The sequence below is a fragment of the Pteropus vampyrus genome, unplaced genomic scaffold, assembly GCF_000151845.1.
Source record: "Pteropus vampyrus isolate Shadow unplaced genomic scaffold, Pvam_2.0 Scaffold647, whole genome shotgun sequence".
In the NCBI taxonomy this organism is placed as follows: domain Eukaryota; kingdom Metazoa; phylum Chordata; class Mammalia; order Chiroptera; family Pteropodidae; genus Pteropus; species Pteropus vampyrus.
Genome location: NW_011889428.1, coordinates 121,219 through 127,272, shown reverse-complemented (window position 1 = coordinate 127,272; position 6,054 = coordinate 121,219). Strand labels below are relative to the sequence as shown.

Genomic DNA, 6,054 nt, shown 5'->3' with positions numbered 1-6,054 from the left:
TCCATCTTTCCTCCCTCCCTCCCTCCCTTCTAATCCTTCTGCAAATTCTTGCTTCGTTGCTTTGCTAGTGTTTTCCCTTAGAATCTGCGAAGGGAAGTCAACAGGAAAATGGTTCCTCGGGTTTTTTCGATGCGGATGAAACGTCATAAATAATTTAATGCCCTCGTTTCACAGCCGAGGAACCTTCTGGTCCAGAGAGGGAGGGAGAGTTTCTTAATTAGGAGCAAAGTGAGGCCTGTAACTCTGGTCCGTTTTGTTTTGTTTTGTTTTGTTTTTTTAACCTTTTTTTTTTTAATGCAGCGTGTGTGCACAGTAACGCTGTGGATGAAGACAGAATGGCCAATAAAGTAGGTCAGGCACCTGGCGAGTTCGTCAGCGTTTTCACGCAGTTAAGCATTCTGAGCTGTGTGGGCGGGGGGTAGGAGCCCTCCTGAGCTTTCTCTAATGAAAACAGAGCCAGGAAGAGTAGGGTCTGTTATGTGTTCACTCTGGGGGGCAGGGAGGGGTTGGGAGTAGGATGCTTGAGGTGCAGGTCGGAAAGGAGAGTGTTGGGTCCCCCCCCACCAGCAGGCTGGTCTCTGAGCCAGCACTGCCGCCAGGCAGGTGTTCTTACCTGGGGGGGCCACGCACTGAGGTCGGTCCATACTGGTCAGGCTGGATTCCTTCTTCCCCGAGTCCCTGCATCCTGACTGGCTGTCCCCTCCCCTGTGGTGAGCCCCCACGCCCGTCCATGGTTGTCCATGATTCAGCAGGCCGAGCCAGGGGGCCCTGCTCCTGCGTGGGTGTGTGCCGTCTGCAGGGCTGTGTGGCCCAGACGGCCCCGTCTTCCCTGTGCTGGTCAGGCAGCGCTGTTCGGTGCACTGCCCAGCCTTCCGGCTCTGCGGTGTCACCAGCCCTTTGCTGAGCAGCCCGAGAGCATCACCCGACGTGTCTAGACACCTCTGTGTCCACTCCATGCCCCCGTGTCTTGTCTGCAGCCCCTTTGTCTTCCTGCTCGCTTAACTTCCTGGGTCGGCAGGAGCCTCGCCTCCTCTGTGAAGTCCCCCTAGATTTCCTCCAGACAGTGTGCGCATGCAGAGGACGCAGTGCGGTTCCTTGGCGTCCTGTCATCCGCTGACCTCCCCGTCATCCGTCTCTCAGCAGCTGTTATTTGCTAGTCCTTCGCTGACTTTTGAGAGACATTTGTCCTTACAAGCCTGTTGTGCATTCCCACCTGCCTGACACTTGGCAGTGTCTGGGCGTGGGGTTCGGTGGTCACAGCTCGGGAGGAGGGGGCAGTGGGTCGCCACTGTTCTCTCGTGGGTCAAGCCCAGCGACGCCGCTCAGCACGCACGGCGCCCGAGGCTGCCTCGTCCACAACGGCAGTGCTGCCGTCGGTAAGAAGAACCCGCTTTAGAAGCGCCCAAAGGTCCCTGGAGCCGCGACCTGTCCCCCTGGCTCAGACGGCTGCGTTTCATGACCTGCTTCCCCAACTCTTGGAGATCGGATGGGCTCTTCCCAGTCAAGGCGTAAAGAAAGGGCTTCAGCCTTTCTCCGTCCCAGGAGATGGCGCTGCCGTGTGAATTACTGCGGCAGCCGGACGCCGGAAGTCGTCCCATGGTGTCTGGTGCCGCTCCCGTGACGTGTTCCCCGCCGGCTTGTCCCCTGTCCACAGGCCGCGAAGCCCGCCATGGTCCTGCCGTCGCTCCCTGCTGCCGCCCAGCCCGCTGGCCGTCCGCCCTCGCACCACGGTCACTGTGTCCACAGCCTGGCCCCTGTGCCACCTCTCAGAGCCCCGCCCATGTCCCCACAGCAAGCTCCGTGCCCCGTGGTGACTTCCTGTCCCGCTGCGTAGCTTGCTTTTCACTCGATCCCCTGCTGATGGAGCTCATGCACGTGCTTACTCGATCACTGTCCCCACTGTCCCGTGTCACCTTGCGCCACGTCACTGCCAGGACGGACACCTTCCGGGCCCCCAATACCGTAGCGGCCACGAGCCCTGTCACTTTTTCCCACGAGATGGAGTGAGGAGTTGTCGGGGGTGAGAATTTGCTGAGCTGCGCGGGCTCTGGAGACACCTGCGTCTTCATGTCACGTGCTGCGGGACGGTGGAGCGCACCGTGTCTGTTGTGACCGTGGAGGTGACGTCCCAGATTTTGAGCTGACGTGTTCGTCATAGGTCCTCAGATCATGAACGTGGCGGGCGGTCGTGTGCGTGAGGCGTGGCGTCGTCTCTTGTGTGCGGGAAGGGTCCCCAGCGGTGGTCGGCGGCCACCTGGCATGGGGGACATTCCGACTTCCTGATGCCCGTCATTCGGGCGTCTGCCTGCTGTGCGGCGGTCAAGAGCGGGTGCTTGAGGATTTCGTGATTGCCATTGCTGACTCCCGTGGGGTCTTTTTCATTAACAGGTAACTGAAGACAGAAAACGGGCTCGCACGAAGACCCCAGAAGGAGGAAGGCATTCGCCCCACGCTCGGCTCTGAGTAAGTGACATCGTAACATGGATTTCGTACTACGGAATGACTGTCCTGTCAGCCTCTCCGTGTTCTTCCCGTGTTTAAAGATTAAACGTAGCTGCACCGGCGGCGGTATGTTCTGGAAACGGTGATTTCTCAAGGCTGCTTGTCAGGGCCGGTTTTGCTAGCTAACGTGCTGTCCCCGTGCATCGGCACTTCACAGCGAACTCGGTTTGCGTGTAGCTTCTGGAGGTCACGAATTCGAGGAAAGCGGTGTGGACAGGCTTTGCACGAGACTTTCTGGAGAAGCCCAGTTTCTGCTGTTTTTTTTCCCCACATGCGTTCGAGGTTAGTCGTTCGTCCTGCACAGAGGTTTTCGGCGGGCCCTCGGTCTCGTGTGTTTGTCTCGGAACGTGCTTGGGAAATGACAGGCAGCTGCGTCGTGACCGGTGGCCCAGCCAGGATCTTCCGCAAAGGCCTTGTCCGGCAGCCTCCTGAGGCTGCAGGGCCCGTGACGCGGGCCCCTGGGGAGGCATTTTCCTCCCGTCCGAGCCCTGCATGGGCTGTTGTTGGGGTACATACACACATTCGAGAGTCCCCGAGAACAAGGCCGGTTAACAGTTGAGGGCCATTTTCATCCAAATCGGGAGCGTCCGTTTTAGACTTTCGTATGAAAAAGAGGTACGTTTCTGGGATGACCATTTTTGAAGCTGTTGCTCCTGCAGCGTCGTGCGAGCTAGGTCTTGGTTGGGGGGGAAGGCATTATGGGGGCACAGAAGGGGGCCCGGCACAAAGCCGTGGTGTGCACGGCTGTCCCTCTGCTGTGGGAACTCCGAGGAAGGGTCTCAGCGTGTGCCGGAGCCGCCGAGCAAGGCCGGACCCCCCTCGTGGGAGGGAGGCCTGACGTGGCTTTGCTGGTGGCTGGGACTCTGCCACCTGATGAAGTGTGTCCTAGACGGGGACTCTGTGGGCCGAGGTGAGGAACCAGGAACCAGAAAGCTTTTATTTTGTTTTTCAAGTTGATAAGCCAGTCTGATGGAGTGCAGGCCTGTGAGAAAGGGAAGGACTTTGAACTGGACCTTGCAAGACAAGGACTTTGAACTTGACCTTGCCTGCACAATACCCACAGGAGACTTCGGCTCTCTCAGAGTGAGAGCTGCCATCTCTCTGTGCCTGGACAACCCTGAGGGAGACAGCCCTGCCGGTAACAGGGGCATTGTAACAGGCGCATGGAATCTTAGAATAACCGAGTCCCACAGGGGAGGAGAGAATAAATTGTAAATCATGGCGAAACAGTTGCCTGGCAGTTAGCGAGTGCTGGACGTTGTCATGTTTTGGCGACAGCTTTTATTGGGATGGAACTCACGTCGCAACGGTTCAGCCACGCGAAGTGGGCAGTTCGGTAGTTTTTATTACGTTCAGACAGGTGTGAGACTGTCCCCCGTCCATGTTAAAGCATTTCAGCACCCCCAGAGGGATGCCGTACACATTAGCAGTCTGTTCCCGTTCCTGGCCCCTGACGACCCCCAGTTTACGGCCCGTTTCCACGGGTCCGCCCGTTCTGGGCGTGCCGCATCGACGGGCTCGTAAGCGTGACGTGGTCCTCGTCACGGGCTTGCTCCTTGTTGCCCAGCGTGACGTTTTCAGGGTCCGTCCGCGTCGTAGCGTGTGGCACAGCATTTCCTCGCTTTGTGGCAAACACTTCGCATGGGACAAACAGACCCCGTTCGTTCATCGGTTCGTCTCTCAGACACTGTTATTTTTGAAGCCTTCTATTTTGAAACAATTTGAGACTCGCAAGAAGTTGCAAAAAATAGTACAGTGAGTTCCAGAGCTCCCTGCCCCCCTTCCCCCAGCGACAGGATCTTACGTGAAGTGACCTCATTCTCCAAAGTAGGGAAGCGACGTGGCCGCTGTGGACACACACGCAGACCGTATCCGGTCTCCCCCGTTCTGTGCGTGCGTGTGCGCACGTGTGAACAGCGTGTGAAATATCACACGTATGGATGCGTTCGTCCACCGCCCCCGTCATCCACAGCCGCCCGTGACCACAGCTGGGCTCCCGTGCTTTGTGGTCGCCCCGTCCAGCTGCAGCCGCGGGCTCTCACGCGCACTCACGCTGCTGTTTCGAGAGGGTTTCGTAAGTGGCACCGTGACACGTGCCGCCTTTGGAGGCCGTGTGGACCGGCAGCTCGTGCCTTCTGCACGCCGAGCCGTGGAGCACGGTCTGCACGTGCCAGAGTAGTTTATCCATTCACTTGTCGGCGGGTAGAGCCGCTTTGGACATGCGTGCACAGGTTTCAAGGTGAACCAGACACCGTTTGGAGCCCTCATGTATTTATTTATTCCTCACGCAGCCCACTGAGGTTGCTGCCGGCATAGTCCAGACAAGGAAGCCATGGCCCTGAGAGGCGGCGCCTTCCTAGGTCACCTGGGGAGCCCCCGCCTGTACGCTCTGTGTCCCGTCACTGGCTGAAACCCCACCAGGACCCCGTTCTCAGAGGAGCAGGGGCCGTGGTGGCCTTCTCTGCGTCCAGACCCTGCTCAGGACAGAGTTCTGGCTGAGCAGACAGAGAATGAGTCCCCTGCCACACAGGAGCACCGACCGCACAGGCTGTCACCACGGAGGGAGCAGCCCTGACTTTCTCGTGGAGCTGCCTCCTGTCGGAGTCCGCTGGGGATGATGGGGAAAGAGAGTCCGGTTACGGAGGCAGCTTCCAGTCCCCCTTGCCCCTGGGACCTCAGGAAGCCCTAGCGGTTAGCGCTCAGGGCACTCGAAGTCTGAATCAGTGGTCCATTGGGTCCGCGCCACCTTATAGCTGCAGAGAAGCACCTGGCTCCGTGCCCAGAGGCCACGCGTCCGTCCACACCGTCCCCAGGAACTGCAGTCTTCGTGGGACCGTCAGCTCCTCCGAGCACTGAATGCTCACGCGCCCCTTATTTTGATCACTGTCACCACCAACGTGAGGGCGGAGGAAGGAGAGGAGGAGGATCCGGCGGAGCTGACAGCTCCCCGCATCCATCCCCTGCGCCCTCGGGAAGTTCCGGGCGGTGGGTCCGCGCCACCGAGCCTCGGTCTCTCTTCTGTGCAGTGGGCAGTGTGTCCGTCCCCGGCCGCGTTGTAGTGCAGCGGACGGACCCGTGGGAGCACCTTAAGAGTCAGGTGTGACCCCCTCTCCCGCCTGCTTCTCTTCCCACCTCTCGTTCTTACTCACAGCCCGGAACTGACCGAGAGCCCCAGGTACAGACTTTGCTCTGGGGCTGCGTTCTCCTGGCCCCGTGTGTTTGTGTGTGTTGCTCATTCTGAAGGCTCGTCCTCTGCTTCCTCGTTAGTCTCCGACTACTGTTCTTTTTGGGGTGTCAGTAACTGCGATGGGTGCCCAGTTCTCACCGATTCCTTTTTATTCGTACAATCCAAGAAGGGCACAGCTGGTTTTAATTCGAAGGTGCCATGACTCTGAGAGAGGTGGAGAGAACTAGACATCACAATAAGGATGGAGCAGGGCCTGACGGGTGTCACCCACGCGGCCCGCCATGTTCAAGGCCAAACCAGTTGGGGGGGTTTTCATGCTAAGGTGGCACCTGCTCAGCCAGTCTAGGGTGCAGTGTGGGGGGTGT

General features: G+C 58.8%; 1 long non-coding RNA gene across 2 annotated transcripts in view; it reads left to right on the top strand.

The window, feature by feature from the left end:
* The window catches only part of LOC105308969, a 114,326-nt gene that overhangs the window by 49,922 nt on the left and 58,350 nt on the right, over positions 1–6,054 (top strand). For both annotated transcript variants that reach the window (XR_002778187.1, XR_897356.2), the window contains one exon: positions 2,389–2,463. This is a non-coding gene — a long non-coding RNA (uncharacterized LOC105308969). The remainder of the gene's footprint in view (positions 1–2,388; positions 2,464–6,054) is intronic.